General features: G+C 41.0%; 1 protein-coding gene across 8 annotated transcripts in view; it reads left to right on the forward strand.

The window, feature by feature from the left end:
• Positions 1-16,128, forward strand: part of PCDH15 (protocadherin related 15) — a 725,853-nt gene that overhangs the window by 258,183 nt on the left and 451,542 nt on the right. For 5 of the 8 annotated variants that reach the window (XM_052799246.1, XM_052799251.1, XM_052799250.1 and 2 more), the window contains exon 1: positions 5,428-5,566. The exons of 2 other annotated variants lie outside the window; for them this stretch is intronic. The gene's annotated coding sequence lies outside the window, so the exon portion shown is untranslated. Of the gene's footprint in view, positions 1-5,427; positions 5,567-12,479; positions 12,867-16,128 lie in introns of those variants that run through there. One more of the 8 variants, XM_052799248.1, reaches the window with a different exon arrangement.

The raw sequence follows: 16,128 nt of genomic DNA on the forward strand, positions 1-16,128 counted from the left end.
GAAGTATACTACTTCAGTGCTTATCCTGAAAATCCACTTCCTGATTGAAATTTTTCATTACTCAACCTAAAAGTGAATTTGGGTGGAGAGGTTGTTACATTTTTTTCTGAATTACCAAAATAGTTTATTTCCCCAGTATAAATAAATGTCCCTAGGCAAAACCAGCTGAACTCTAACATGTTGCTTTGCAAAGAAAAGGCTTGTATATCACTTAATATTGTGGGAGTTTTTTGTTGGTTTTAAAGAAATGAAAATATTTCTTCTCTCTCCCTTACAAAAAGCGTATGGATATTTAGAAATGAGGGCTTCTATCATGAATGGATCTGTGTTCATACTTCCTTTATATAAGCATTATATCCTATTTGTATCAAGTTACACTCAGCAGGATCTTCACTTCCTAATATTATTCTGATTTAAAATTAATAAAGTTTAGTTGCACTGAATGTAAATGTTGGATATCCAACTTGTGTAAATCATAAAATGAAGTGTTGTTCTCTCTTGAAAATAATAATTAGGTACGGATCACAGAATGATCTCAGATGATGAAATTCACTTGGATGCTAATGCTTCTATTTGACAATTAAATGTACCTCTGATTCAAAAAGGTAGATGTGACATTATAGCTAAAAGGGTGTGAGGTAAGAAATGGGGTTTAGGATGTTGACTTTGCATCACAATTATGTTTGCTTCTGAATGTATAACAATAGAATATTTATTTCCGGGTAATTATAATTCAGTACAATGCAAACAAAATCTCAATTTTTCTTCATTAATGAGCTGCTGTCTCATTATATGAAGATTGGTAACAATCTGATATTTGAGATCAGTTATAATTATCAGCAAGAATGCAGAATAGTTCCAGTGTTTCACATTTTGAGTTTATTGAATATGATTTGTCATTATTCTTAATCTGCTATCAGACACAACGTGTAATAGATGAGCAGAGCAGCAGAGAAATTTTCAGGTTCATCTATATTCTTTTGTACCTGAGCTGGCTTTACTATTCTGTGTTTGATGTTGACCTGCTAATGTCATGGCCATTATAGATACAACCAAGTCTAGCAAGAACATTATTTAGATAAATTCCTCTGTTTTGAACTGCATATTGAGGGCATTAGAATGATTATCATTGTGCCCTGGGCTAACTCCATTCCAAGATTATTATTAGATTTACCTGGGGCATATACTCAGGCTGGGTGAGCGGGAGGTACTGGGGACCCAGCACCCTTGTCTCCCTGTACATATCCCTTAGGAAATACAATTCCTGGTTTCTGCAAGAGCACTGTTTTCAGCCTTGATTCACCTTGTGCTCAGAACATGGGCCTGCTCATGGGTTATTCCTTCCTGTCCCCGTTAATTTTTTTATTTGGAGAGAGAGGAAGTGGGACAGGAGGCATCGCAAATCAGCTGCACACTTGAACCTGGCTACCAACACCAAGTGCGTCTTTTTTTGCGTTGTTCAAGCAGCAAGATCAGATCTCAGGCAGTGAAAAGCTTGAACACCACCAAGTAGTAAGCAATATTCCTAGGATCGTTCACAGCTGGGTTGTTATTATTTTTTATTTTTCTTCTTATTTTTTTTTCCAGATGTTTTTCAACACATGGCTGAAAATGGTCTTCTCAAGTATTCTGCTGCTGTTAGCAGGTAGCTAGTGGTGAACACTGAGGACAGGGCAGAGGTTAGTCAGAGCTCAGCAGTCCCTCTGGTTTCTTACTGAACTGTTTCCATGTCTGAGAGCTGCGGAGCAGATGCCTAGTAATGACTTCATGTGCTGCTAGAGCATTGCCGTGAAGTCCGTTTTCAGACGGAATGTTTTCACCAAGCTAGACTGTGGGCATTACTCCCTTCATATTGAGTTCCCATCTGATCCAGTCTGAGGCAGCAGAAGGGATTGAAGTGTGATGTTGATTCTAGGAGTAAATCTGAGTCACCTATCAAGCAGTCACAGCTTTTCAGGATGAGCTCTCTGTTTCCCCAAAGTGTCAAAACACCTGGAATCTGTGCTGAAAAAAGGGATGTGGGATCCCTGACCTCCCTCAGTCAGATATGGGGCTGCTTCCAGATGCTGGCCATCATGCTTGTCATGATAGGAGTTTAGTCTCCATAGATACTTCTGCCCACAGTGGATATGAATCACAAGAGGTGGAAGTGCACCAGGAATGAAATATACGTGAACAGCATGCTCTGAAGGATAGTGTGTATTTGTCTGTGGAAAAACATGGATGTAGAAAAGCTGACAGACAGCTGACAGTCAAACTTGGACATTCTGTAAGTTTTGAAAAAGGTGATGATTGCATGATAGTGTTTGGGAAGTAGAGTACTGGTGGAGAGATAAGGAGAGAAATGACAGCAGAGTAGAAGTGGATTCCACTGAATTCAGGATGTGACCGCTGAGACCTGAGCAGCTGGAAAGTCCTCCAAGAGCCCCTCAAAAGAGTTAATGAAGGGAAGAATGCACAAGAAAGGAGATACTGACAGCCAAGAGGAAGACAAAGAGAGGAGGATGGGAGGAGAAAGAGAAGCAGATCATCCAAGTGAGTGAGAAGGAAATAGCACAGCAGAGAAGGAAGAGGTTCCAAGAGAGAAGAGGTGCTCCAGAGACAGGAGGAGGAGGAAAAGAGCGAGGGGTAGAAACTGGCAGGGGTAGGCACAGAGGTAATAAAGTCAGGAACTGGAAAGTTGGGGAATGGCAAGGAAGGAGGAACAGAGATGCATCATTGAGACTTGGAACTAGTTGAAGGGTTGGGCAGATATACAGAGAATGGAGAAAGAAGAGTTAACAAGAAGAGAAAGTACCAGGAGAGCTGGAAAGAAAGGAGACAATAGGGATAAGAAAGGATTAAGCTTAAAGCAAGGGAGCTATTTTATCAAGACAAATTATATGAGCATAATTAGCATTTAGAAGGGAGAGAGAAAAGGCATTGTCAAGATCTGGACCATGTTTTGAATTATATTTTCCTGATAAAACAGAAATATGAGTAAAAAAAGTATATTACAAAACTCTGTTCTCTATTTATCCACTTGTATTTGGCAATTATAGCAGGAGAGTGAAAGAGAGGTTTGAAGAGGACAGCGTAGTGGTTCTGCAAGTAAATTTGTAGAAGTAGCTTCATACATATGGTGACATGAGAGAAAGCAAAAATAAGGGCAAATGGATGATGAAAACTAGCACTGCTGATAGAGCATTGGCGCAGGTTTCTTCCTTCCTTTTGTCATCTCATCTAAGAGGGCCTAACAAGGATGTTTCTAAACAGTTATTCTCTGTTAGCACAACCTATGTAACAGTTGCAGATACTGAGGTTTCAGTCAGAAAATCACGAAAGCTTAAGGACAACCTGCCTTCCTCTTATTCCTTTGCTAGGCTCAGCATATACCTGGAGACAAATTTTTCTTAACTGTGGAAGTGGTTGTTCCTAACAGTCATTTGATTCAAACACCAACGGTGCTTACTGCTGTGTTTTCTCTGGAGGTGTTTCATCCAGCTCTTGAATACTTAAGCATAAAAATTAGGAATGGGGTGGAGAGCAACACATGAAGATGGAAAAGGGATAAGGGGGTTATCTGCAAAAGATTTTAAACTAGAATGTTAATCATATTGGTCTTTTCTGTATAATACTTAAAAAACCCCCCTCAGGTCCATTTGAAATATTTTATCTTTTTTCCTGTAAGACCTGAATCAACATAAAAATGAATTTGGGGAATACTTAAAGGTATTCTTAATCCAACTTTGTTCTTTTCAATATACTTTAAATATGTTTCCATTAACTTTCACAATATGGCACAATGTTCCTACTTTTAAGAGCTACTTGACCCTTGCTCAAAGTCTATCACATAATAACACATTAACATAGAAATGATTCTAAGAGGTGAAGTTGAAGGCATTGAGTGGTTACAATCTTCCTTCCTCAACTGGATAAGAAGTGTGAAGAAAAATATTTTATATACACGTACGTTTTTTCTACTGCATGATACATATCCAAACAATCAAGAATTTTCAACAGTAAATAAATACTAGCTATGCAGAGCATTTTAAGAAGCAAATACTGCCAACTTCAGAAAACCTGGAAATTCAGTGCTCTGTGGTTTTCCTTGGGCGCTGTGGAGAAGCCAGAATGCCTGCATCCTTTCTGCTCCTCTTAGCTCAAGTCAATCCGCTCCAACCACATGCACAATAAGCTCATTGGCACTAGAAAGGCAATTATTTGCTCCCTGCTCACTGTATGTGCCCTAGTGTCATAAAAAATGGCAATGCTGCTGTTGTGTTGAACTGATGGCAAAGTCTCCTTTAATCCTCAAGGGTCTAATACTAGTAGAGACTTGCAATTGCAGAACTGGGAACTCCTGGTTATATTTTAAGACTCTCATCTTAAATATTCACACTTACTCAAGAAGAAAAAGTAAATCAAAACACTGTGATCCAAAGGCGGAACTGAAAAAGCAGCCTCAGTCATGCCAGTTGGTGCTTTTTTGAAGGCTGATAAAGGTGCATTGAAACTCACCCTTTAACCAGAACTGAGAAAAAGAGGGTTTGGAGTGAAGTGGGTAACTCTTCGCTCCTGCCACTTCTCTGGCAGGTGTGTTTGATGGGCTGTTTGCCATTCGGGTGTGTCTGTATTTGAGGTGGGCAAAGGAGCACTTCTTTGGCATCATCTTTTTCTTGGAAGCTCTGTGATAATTTAAGTCTTCTCTGTCTTCTGAGGGAGAAACAGACTGGGAGAAGGGGAAGAACTGAAGTAGGTGAAGAAGTGGAGAAAATGTGTGGACAAAGTATAAAAGGGAGAGCTCAGGCTTCTGTTCAAGTAAGAGAATGGATACTCCTGCCAAGCGATGCCCACGGACTTTGGGAACAAGCCTTCATCTAGAGGCATCAAGGAATCAGGAGGGCAAATACTCCTCTGAATTCAGGGAAAATCTTCATTTTGTGGTGAAGAACAAGACAATGATCTAGATTTTCTGTCTTTGACCATTTTTCGTGGAGTTTCAAAACCTCCTATTCAGAGTAACAGTGGTCAGCGTTCCTTGGAGAGCAGTTGCATAAGGACACCAGAAAAGCAGAGGGGAGGGATTTGTAGTTGCTGTTATTGACAACATACTGTTGTTATTGACAACAAGTAACCGCATGATCGAGTGAATCAGAGTAAACGTGCATGGTGTTGGTAGTGGGTGTTCTGGGAACTCATTCACAGTCAGAGATTGGTGGTCTTGGTTCATCTCCTCTGATACTTTTGGTGCAGATAGTAATAATGAATGGTCAATTCTTCCCCCCCCCCCCCCCCCCCCAAAAGATGATTTAGGAAGAGACGAAATGCAGTACACTAACGGTAGGGTTTAGGACCTGGGGGACTCTGAGGATTTCCTTCTCTAATCTGTGGGAATTAGCCCTGACTGACAAGGAACTAGCATGCAGTTGATATACAGTCCTCAGTTAACTTGCAGGTATATGGTGTGTAGAACTACGGGAGTAAAGCAGTTCTTGTTTGAAGTGGAATTCATATGAGGATCCAACCAGAAGTGTCAATGCCGGAACGGAGGTTGCCATTGTGTCCTGGGGGAAAATCAATGCAGGTTGGATAGCAAAAAGTGGTTTGGTTTTGGTTTTGGTTTTTTTTGTAAATCTTCAGTATGTAGTAACTACTGATCAGGGCTGTGTGGTGAACTGTGAAAACAAGAATAATATAAACTATTGTGTAGTAGTTCACTAAAACTAAATTCACTGTATATTGTACTGTATAATACTGTATGTACAATATGCTATGTTGTAGCGCTTTCTGATATTCAAGCAGGGCTTTAAAGCAGTGCCTCCAAAGAGAGCCTTTTACCTTTCAAAAAATTTAGTTATGAGTGATAAACCATTAAAGAATAACTATTTGAAGAAGAGCTTTTCAGGTAGTGAAAAGCAGATAATCAATTAAATGCATTGAGTGTGACAGTTGGAAACAGTGAGCAGAGTGTGGGAGAAGGTACCAGAGAGAGAAACAAATATGCCAGAAAGTCCTATTGCAGTTTTTGGTTTATTGCTGGAGCAATTAGGGAAATCTCCCAGACAGGATTACAGCTTTTCAAAAATTGCTAGTTGTGGACATGTCAGATCTCTCATAAGAGCTAATATTTGGATATAAAATACCCCTTTCCTACAAAGGGCATTTCATTTTGTGTGATGCATTTCTCTGTCCTTTTATTGCTGAAGGATGAGCAAATCATTTAAATGTTCTTTGTTTGTTTGCCCTGCTGCCTACTGTCAGCTCACCTAGTGAGAAGGAAGCAGGATTCAACAACCAACAAATTGGGTTCAAGTGGAACAGGAATAAAATGGTCTTTATCTGTAGCTCGGCAGCTTATATCCTCATTGCTGTGGTAGTGAGTGGAAGCCGGGCCATCATTGTGTGGTTGTGAAGCTGTTGGTTTCATGCTTTGGTGAACAGTTGTTCATGGAAAAAAACTGTTTTCAAAGCTGATATTTTTTTGCTTGCTTGTTGACAGTAACTGAAGGGCATAGGCATCTGAGCTGCAGAGATGTTCCCGGGACAAGACCACAGCATTTGGATGTTACAGTGGGTTGTCACTACTGTGTTACCAAGGAGAGCTCTTTAGACACACCTCTCACCCCCATTACATTCAGAGAGAGAAAGAAGAGAGAGAATTATGACTCCTATTTATTGTTTGACTGCGACTTCAGTATTTTGGCACTGTCTTGTGCTTGAAGTGCTTGGATCTTGTTTGGTGTTCCAAACTTGGATAGGCTTAAACTGATCGAAAGGTGTGCTTCCAAGCTTTGAGAGCTGCTAAACTCTTATACCACCAAGTAAAATGTATGCATTTACTAGGCACTTTTTAGTATATGTGTGTTTGTGTATATATCTCTCTGCACATTTTTTGTATTTGTATTTATATACATATATGTGTATAGATACATATTTGCTGTATTTGCTACATTCCTCTGCTCCTTTCAAATATTAAGTGAATTTTAACATCCCATCTGCGTCTTCTGGGGTCCCAGGATCCTAACCCGAATCCTTCGTGAGATAGCGAGGCTTGCTAGGACGTGCTAGCTCTAAGAATGCATAGCTGCGCTAGGATGGCACCGTGCCTGATTTTATAAACCTTGCACCCAGGCAGCTGCAGTTAGCACCCTGCCACGCTGCCCTGGGCAGCCTGCTCAGCTCTGGAGTCTCTTTCCTCTGCTATGCTCCCCACTGTAAACATGACACCAGATGCCACAACACAGTGACCCTGGATAGGAGGAGCATACTAGGGCGGCATCCTCTCCGTCAGGGCTGATGAAAGGAGAGTTTTGTGCCCACCCACTGGATTGCTGCTATGGGGATAGATTTTTATCCTCTTTCTTCCAAGGGTTAAGCAGAGCTCACATTTTCTGTTTAAAACATGCCAGCAGAAGGGGATTCTGTCCCGGGACTTTCTCTGCATTTTACATTAAACAGCCTGATCACCAGGCTATGGAGGAGTTATCCGCTAATCTGGTTTTGCAGCCCAGTAAAACCTGCTTTGCTGGCAGGGATTCAGCAGCAGAGGTGAGGAGTGTCTCTGCCAGAATTGTTACTATCCTGATGCTTAGAGCATTTTCCTGCAAAACAGAAGTGGTATCTTCTTGTTTTCTTCTGGTCTTGAAGGGCTTGAGTTTCATTTCATGTCCTCTGTGGAGGATGATAAGGCATCTCCATCTCTTCTCTGCCTGAGTTTTTACAGAAACCTGTAGTAGTAATTTTGTGAAGGGTGTGCGATGCGGGAGTGAGGTCGTGGGAGGTGATGTGTAAAGAAGCCTGTACATCTGGACCCTTAGGCCCTGGATTTCACTTGGCTTAAGGTGGAAAATGTTGCGTCTCAGCCTTGGTGGGACTAAGACAGTTCTGAGTCTGCAGGGAGATGGAGCTTGAGACAGCTGGGAAATGCGAAGGTCAAAATGCAGTACCACCTGTGGTCTTCCAGCAGCACAGTTACTATGTGAAAGAGGAGCATTTCAAGTCTGCGGTTTTGATTTAGGCATTAAAAATTCCACATATTACCCTGAAATCTTATTTCGCTTCAGGACTGCCAGCCTGGCCACGTTCTGCGGTGTTGCACTGGGGGCTCTTCCTTCTGCTCTGCCCCAGTGAGCCTCGCAGCTGTTAAGAAACAGGGTCTCATCCATACCAGGCTGTGAGCACGTGTATGTTGGCTGAATCCTGGTCTGTGCAAAGCCCCCATGTGTTTTCGCAGAGTCCTTTTCCTGATAGTTTCATGCAGGTATTCTGAGAACCTGCACCAAAAGGGCTCCTGACACATCAAGCACAATTTCCTTGGCAGGACAAGGTGGGATTGTGCCCAAAATGTTGCCTTCTGCAGCAAGAATTACAGGTTACATAGTCATTAGCTGTGCTGTACTTTAGATGAGAAGTTACTGTGCTGGTTCCATCTACTTAAACCTCCTGGTTCTTTAAATAGGTGTCCTTGGCCAGCTTTTCTCACTCCGTTAATCCTAGCACAGATGAACCGGCATGAATATAAATGTTTATGGCAGTCTTCACAGCTGCATATGGAATATATCTGATTGTTTGCATATAGTCAGTGCTGTGGGTTTGTAATTTGATGCTCTATAAAGAGTCTTAGATAATCTTTCTGAAAGGAGCTGTGTAAACGCAGATATAATTAGCTTTATGATTTTTTTTTTTGGAAACAGATATCTTTTAATAAAGCACTGGAGCACAGAATAGCCATTTCCTGTGATTTTCATTCACATAATATTTATAGTGCTACAGAACAAATGAGCCGTTGAAAAGGGAGAAAAATTAATACTGTGAATGAACTTGCCTTGAGAGGAATTTGTGATAAAATTATGAATCTGACAAACTTCAGTAAACCAATTACTGCTCCTCCTGGATTTGTGAATATGAAAGCTCAATGGGATTTGATGTAATCCCTCCCTGTGAACAGATGGGCAGATTGCAGGTCTCTGCAAAGCACGTTCCAGCCTTCCCAATTCCTTCCACAGTCGGCTGTGATCGTGTTTCTTTACGCCTTGCCTCTTGGTGACAAAAATACTGAAAAAGGCATGAGTAGAATCAGTTAAGGTGTCTGCAATGTGCCTCTGTGCAAATTGTGTTTAGTTTTTTTACCACCTAGTACTTCAAATCTCTTCATGTGGAAGAAGGATGGTCTTTTTTGAATGCCTGGTGGCACATTGTAATGGGCCTACTAGTATTACTGTAGTTAAAAGGTGGTCAGCACTTTAAAATAAACTCTTTTTTTCAGGGAATTATAGCACAGCCAAATCTTTTACTTTAGGTTGAAACCAACCAAATTGGAAATACAAGAACGAAGCCAGGAGCAGTTTTTAATTCTCCTCCCTCCCTGAAATCAGTTTGATCACAGTTACTGAGTTGCCATCTGCATTTTGTGCCTTCTAGAGCAGGAAACTCTCTGCCTTTTGGGAAGATAGTAAAAATGTTGCATCAGGTCATAGGTAAAATGATTCTGTATTTTGTCTAGTGTAATTCCAACAGCCTCCTCATGCTGCTTACATTGCTCCTTACGTTGCAAAACATACAGACATCTATACAGTGGAAAGCTGCAAGTAGTTTCATTTGCTGCAACTGAACTACACAAAATCTTAAAATCATGAGTATTTTTAATGGTTTTGTATAGTTATGGTCTTGCTTTCAACTGGAAATATGTGTGTTCGTAACTTTAAGGCTTCATCTGACATTTGTTTCCTAAGTAGTAGCTACTATTTCTCAACTACATTTAGCAACTACTCAATAATGAAAGAAATTGCTGCCTGCTTAGGTGAGTATGTAATTTACTTAGAGGCAAGACTAGGAATGACAGAAAATTTATGTTGGAAGGGACCTTGGGAGATCTGTGGTCTACCCTCCTGCTCTGGGGTCAGACCAGGCTTTTCAGGGCTTTGTCCAGTCAGGTCCTGAAAACCTCCGAGGACGGAGACTGCACAGCCTCACTGGCAACCTGCTGCACCGCTTGCCTCTGCTTTTGGGGGAAAGCTATTCCTTATATTATTGTTTCAGCTTCTGTCTGTTGTCTCTCCTCCTGCCACATCTGAGCCCCATCATTCAACTAGTTTTTTAGTTCACCCATTTTTAAATCATTCACCCATTTAGACTGTGCCATCCTCACTTGGATACAAAGATGTTGTGGAAGGCAGTGCTGAAAGTCTTGAGAAAGTCAAGGGAAATGACAGCTGCTGTCCCCTCACCCGCTTTCTATCACTTAATTATTTCTGTCATTTTATCACAGTCAGGTTGGTTAGGAATGATTTAGCTTTGGTAAATCCAGGCTGACTGATTCCAATCACCTTCTTCTCCTTCGTATGCCCAGAAATAGGGAGGACAAGCTCCATAATTTCCAATGATCTTCATGTCATATAAGGTGTTTAAAATAGCTGGAAGATGGGAAGTAACTTTATACAAGTGTGTGTTTTAAAAGGCTAAACTGAAGAACCTGTTGTATCCACATATTACTGCGAGCAGAATCAGAGCCATGCAACAGCTTTGCAGTGAGTGAAAAGATCTGTCTGTCTTGGACAGTGGTGGGTTGAACTTGCATTCCTAGGACAGGTACACCCTCCTGGAAACGGTAGGTGGGGATAAGGTCAGTGGAGAACAAACAAGGCTCTAATGGGACCTTGGTGGCTGCTTTTTACTAAAGCAGAATTTATTTCCCAGACACCTTATCCCTGAGTGCAGAAAAATACACCTCTGAGTCTGGCAATATTGTGTTTTTATCTTCTCCGTGCTGCACTATAACTGTGTAAATACATTTCAAGAAGACTTCAGCATGTTCATCAATTGATTGCAGGGAAAATCCTCTGCGAAGTGATGACCCTGGATATGTTTTGGACATACTCATTGGTGAGATACAGGATTCTCACAGAAGGTAGAGAAATTAATGAGCACCTTTCAAGTCAATCATTGTTATTTTTGTCAGATTTTCACGCTTCCAAAATAACTTCCTTATGTGAAGCACTCAAGTATTGTAGACCATAAGGTGAATTAGTTCCTTTTGATAATGTTCTGAGAAAATTTGAAACTAACAACAATAACATTCTTGTAGCATATAAAATATTTAATATACATGTCTGCGCTGAAGCAAGAAGTGTTTTCCCTCACTCTGCAGCACTTTCTCTTGGATAGTCCTTTCTGCCTGTAGGAATTATTTTGTTGTTGGGGAAAGCAAAATTCTGGCTCAAAGGTCCTGAGCTGTTGATTTAATGGGAGCTCGACTTGGCGTTTTGAGAACATGTGAGCACTGAGTACTGTTACGGAAGTATATGTTTGTGGCTTATGCTGTGGACAGGTGTCTCTCACAGGAAAGATAAAGCTTATTAATAGTAGAACAAACTAAATGCACACACCTACACTGGGAAAAAGTAATTACGCTGGGTTTTACTATATATGTCTTTTTTTTTTTAAATTTGGGAGGGTTTTTTATTTACATTTTCAGTGCTCAGGAATCAATAATATTCTTGGTCTTGTAGGAAAAAGAAAATGCACATTCTGATTAGTCTCAATTATAGTTTTGTGAGTTCCCTTTGAAAGAAATTAAGATTTGAAGTCTTATTGGTAAGTAGGGCTTGTGTATGAGAACCACTAGCGTTAGACAGTTTAGCAATAATTCTGTATATCTTTTTAAAAGAGATGATGAGCAATTTTAGTCCCAGCCACAGGTTTTCAAGTAACTGATGTGCTATGGTATTATTTTGTAGAGGTTGCTTCACCATATAAATCTTTTGTTGTGAGTTCCTATTTAGTCTCACCCTGTACCCTGACAAAAAAAGAGTCTTATTTTGAAAAAATGGCACTTTTTTGTAATAGGGACAACAATACAGTACGAAATGGGCCCAGAACCTCTTAAGTTATTTTGCTTTGGCCACAAAAGCCCTTTAGAAGATAACCACCAGCTTTTATTTCCAGACTAGGCCCATTTAACTGGTGCCCATCCCTTGCCGAGAAGGTCTGAAACAGTGTCGTAGCATTTTCTCCATTTCACAGCAAGTTCTGTAATTACACTTCTCTCACTCGTGCTGGAGCTTGCAGCCATGGATGTTACTGTTTAAGGCTAAGCCCAAATTCAGACAGGCTTACTTGACTCCTCACAGATGTAGGCTCTGGAGAGGGTCGATGCTTGGTGTGAAATCCTACCTGTTCTTATTAATCATTCAACTTTTAATAAACTTGATTAGATGCCTGTGCGGTCTCACATGAGTTGCGTTGTGAGTCTGTGCTGCCTTTTTTGCAAATGGGAGTTTCAGTGAATGCCGTTTAAATTTAATGAAGATAAATAAGGGACTGAAATATTTTTCAAAACATGGTCCCGCCTTATGTTTTAGCCAGTCGCATCGGGCACCTTTATTTCGGGTAACGTAGACTTAACTAGCGGCATTGCTGCGTTGAGAAGGGCTTTAAGGAGATTACTCCTGTCCTGTCAAATGATCTCATAAAGAAGCGTAAGCTGCCGCCTTCCTCGCCACTGAGAAGGCAGAAAGAGCCGCTACAAAGCAGCTGGGAAGGCTGATGGGACACGGAGCAGGAAGGCACCTCGCACTGATCGTCCCTGGGAACCGGCTCCGCCTGGGGGGGTCCCGCACCCACCCGCCGCGAACCGGCCGGAGGCGCTCGGCGGAGCCCGGGCGGACGGTCCCTCCTTCCCTCCCTCCTTCCCTCCCTCCCTCCGCTCCCTCGCTCCGCTCCGGCGGCGGGCAGCCGGTGTGCCGGGCTGCGGGCGGAGGGCAGGCACGGCACGGCCCGGCACGGCCCGGCCCGGCCCGGCGCGGCCGCCTCCGGCAGCTCCAGCGGTTGGGATGCAGAGCGGAAGGCGGAGGATGCTCGGGGGCGTCTCTGGCTGATACGCGAAGGTATTTTTCTTGCCGTTGCTATTCCTGTAGTTATTTCTATGGCAGATGCGTGCGTTGCGCAGGAATCGCTATTGCTCCGTGGTTTATCGGGTGGATTTTGGAAGTAGAGAGTGGTGAGCAGTTGTTACTCTGTCTATGGACCGGGGCGGGGGAGGGGGGTGGGGGGAACTTGCTGCATAACCCAGAGCCGCAAACTTTGAACTACTAAGTCAAGCTGGGTTTTCTTCCTGGTTTGTTCCTTCCCTTGGAATTAAGTCACGGTAAAATTGCCCCCAGAACCGATAGTTTATTCATCTGTTTAGAAAAATCTGTCACCATGAACCCCTCGTTCCATTAGATTTAGAGTGGGGGAAGCCACTAAAAATAATGTTTTTATTTTTTTTTATTCAGGCAGAATGTCCTTTGTGAAACTGAAGTCTGTGTCTTTCATATCAGGGAGGTTTCCCTGCAGTGAAACAGAAAAGATCTTAACACTTGCTTTTCATTATTTGTACTGGAAATTGTTTGTTGCAAAGAGTAGCTTCCACAACTGTTCTCCTCTTCCTCAGAGGAATTTATTCGCCGAGAAGCGCTCCTAACAGGCTAACATACCAAGCAGCATTTTGGCTAATTTTTGCAGGTTTTAGAGTTGAGGCTTAGTAAATTTACGGGCTTGTACATGGCTAATTTGTTGATATGCCTCTAAAGTCGGTGCAGTAGTAACTGTTCTGTTAGTACTTTCTGCTAGCCTCTCTCTCCTTCATCCCCTTTTTCTCATACCACAGTTAATTTAAAAAAAAGTCAACTTTTTTTCAGTCATACCTTGAATATCCTTCATATTTAACTCTTCTTACTACGTAGCTTCTTTGTTGTTGTTGATTCCTTGCATGTTACTTTGGCTGCTTGGTATTATTTTAGTAATTACTGCTCTTGGATTACTGCATGTTCCTCGCCCAGTGTTCACTGCAATGCTACTATCAATGTAAAGACACTGCTTTAGGTAAAGCAAATTAGTGAATTTTAGTGATAAATATGGAGAGCTATAAACAAGTTTATTATACTTTACATATCATTTGAAGACAAAATGGTTGTGTGTGTGTGTGTATATTTATACACAAGAAGAAAGCCTGTATTTGAAGTGCTATATTGTTACAAGAGGATAACAGGTTCCGTGTCAGGTTAACTCTAGGTCCACATTTCATTACTTCTTATAAAGTCAGCTGATTGGTGGAGCTGGTAAGCTAATAGTATAGGAGATACAGTAAATAATTAATGATATTAATATTAATGTATTGTGGACTTTTACAGGACTGAGTCTTGCTTTAGAGAGTTTGAGACTTCATGTGGGAATTCTCAGTTACTCTTATCTGAATGTAACTATTGCTTTGGGTTTTCCTTTCCAGGGGAGGCTGAAGAACGGTTAGCCAGGGGTTATTTGATGCATTTTATCTATTGGTGTTAGTACTCAGGTTTCAGGAACATAATCCACATGGCTTTGCAGTTACAACCCTATGAAATAAGAGTGCAATTTAATGGGAGGACTGCTACGCTTAACGATGAAGTGCTCCTCTCTCAGCTGTCGTACTGAGCTGCCGAAGCAAGGAAGTTAGCCACAGTCGCTGTTTTTCACACCTTACCCTTGGAGAGTAAATATGCAGACTGTAAAGAAGTTTGGGGCTCGATATCTTCTTTATGGTTTTCTACTTGTGCTAAATCACTGGTTGGAATAATTGTATTGTCACCTTGTGTCATATTTGCTCAGGTGTAATAGCTTTGCCAGAAAGGCAGTCGCCTGTAAAATTGTGGGGCAAAGTTTTTAATGTTTTTTGGAAAGGAGGGGAAGGTTGTTAAAGGCTTTTTTTTTTTTTTTAAATCCAACACTTTCTTTTTTGTTTTACTTTTTTCCTTTTTTTTTTCTTTCTTTTTTTGTATAAGCTTACTGATTTAATGGTGTATGAGATTCTCTGACTATAACATTTTTGTTGCGAACAGTAGATGGGTCTTTATGCTGAAGAAACGTTTGCTTGCAAATACTTTCAAATAACAGTATGGATGAAATTTAAGCTCTTAAGCTTAAAAATAAAATTAAGTGGCCATGCTGGATTCTGGTCTTTACTTGCTATACAGCTAAATTGTTGTAAGGGTTAAAGGTATATGGTAAGAATTGATTTCTTGTGTGGTCCAGGCTTTGGTTTGAGATGTCCAATTTTAGATTTCATTTCTCCTTTTTAAATTGTGTGTGTTAATAACTTTTTGTCTATGAATGTCCATTATCCACAAGCACTATCTTTAAAAAAAAAAAGAAAAAAGCAAATTTTCATGAAGAGTGAACTTGAGAAGGGCGTTTGTGTAGTTTGATGTTGATATTGAACTTTCAGGGCTGAGATGTGGTAACACTGACATTTGTAGCCAGTTTTGGCACCATGTGCTCTAAGTTCATAATTTTAAATGTGTATTATGAGCTTCAGACTGGAAAAGACGATCTGTATCTCCAACTGTGGTTCTTGCTACTGCAGCCTTAATACCGTACCATGGCTGGCGTACTTACTGAGCCCCATCTGAAAACAAGGGTATGGCTGGGGTTTTTTGTTCTTCTGTCAATGGTGCTCTCTTGGAAATCTGGAGCTCCAGACACTCAGATCCTTCTCCTGATTTCCAGAGTAAATACAGTCTTTTTTTTCCAGTGTCTTTGCTGTCTTTTTTGAGTATCTCTTTCATCTGACATTCATCTTTTAACATGGTGATCAAAATTGTATGTGGCATTCATTTTTACACATTACCAGTGTTTTGTTCAGTGATAACCCTGCTTTCTCATGCCTGTTGGAAATATGTCTGTTCTGGATCCAAATATCACATTTGCCTTTTTGCACTTGGATCACATTCATGGTTTATAATTATGTTGTAATTAACTCAAACTCCCTCATCCTCCTCCTTTGCAGTTTTCACCAAGAAGTGCACAACATACCAGGAAACTTCTTGTACTCCCTGAGTACATGATCTTGAGTTGTGCCTTATTGAATTTTGTCCTGTTTCTATTATTTCAGTTCTTCAGAGCATCTAGTTATTCCTGTGTAATAATCTATGTCCTCTCTTCCGATATCTGTATCCCTGCTGCATTACGTGTTATCAACTTGTTCCTAATACTAGTGGCAGAGTTATTGGTTGAAATGTTTAATAAGATCAGTTCCAAGACTGATTTTTAAGACCCTCTAATAATCACTTAAGTTTTCAGGACTTCTGCTGTTGTCTCCCTTTGAACCAGCTGCTCGCCTACCTCTAAATT

This window comes from Harpia harpyja, chromosome 10 (assembly GCF_026419915.1).
Source record: "Harpia harpyja isolate bHarHar1 chromosome 10, bHarHar1 primary haplotype, whole genome shotgun sequence".
Taxonomy (NCBI): domain Eukaryota; kingdom Metazoa; phylum Chordata; class Aves; order Accipitriformes; family Accipitridae; genus Harpia; species Harpia harpyja.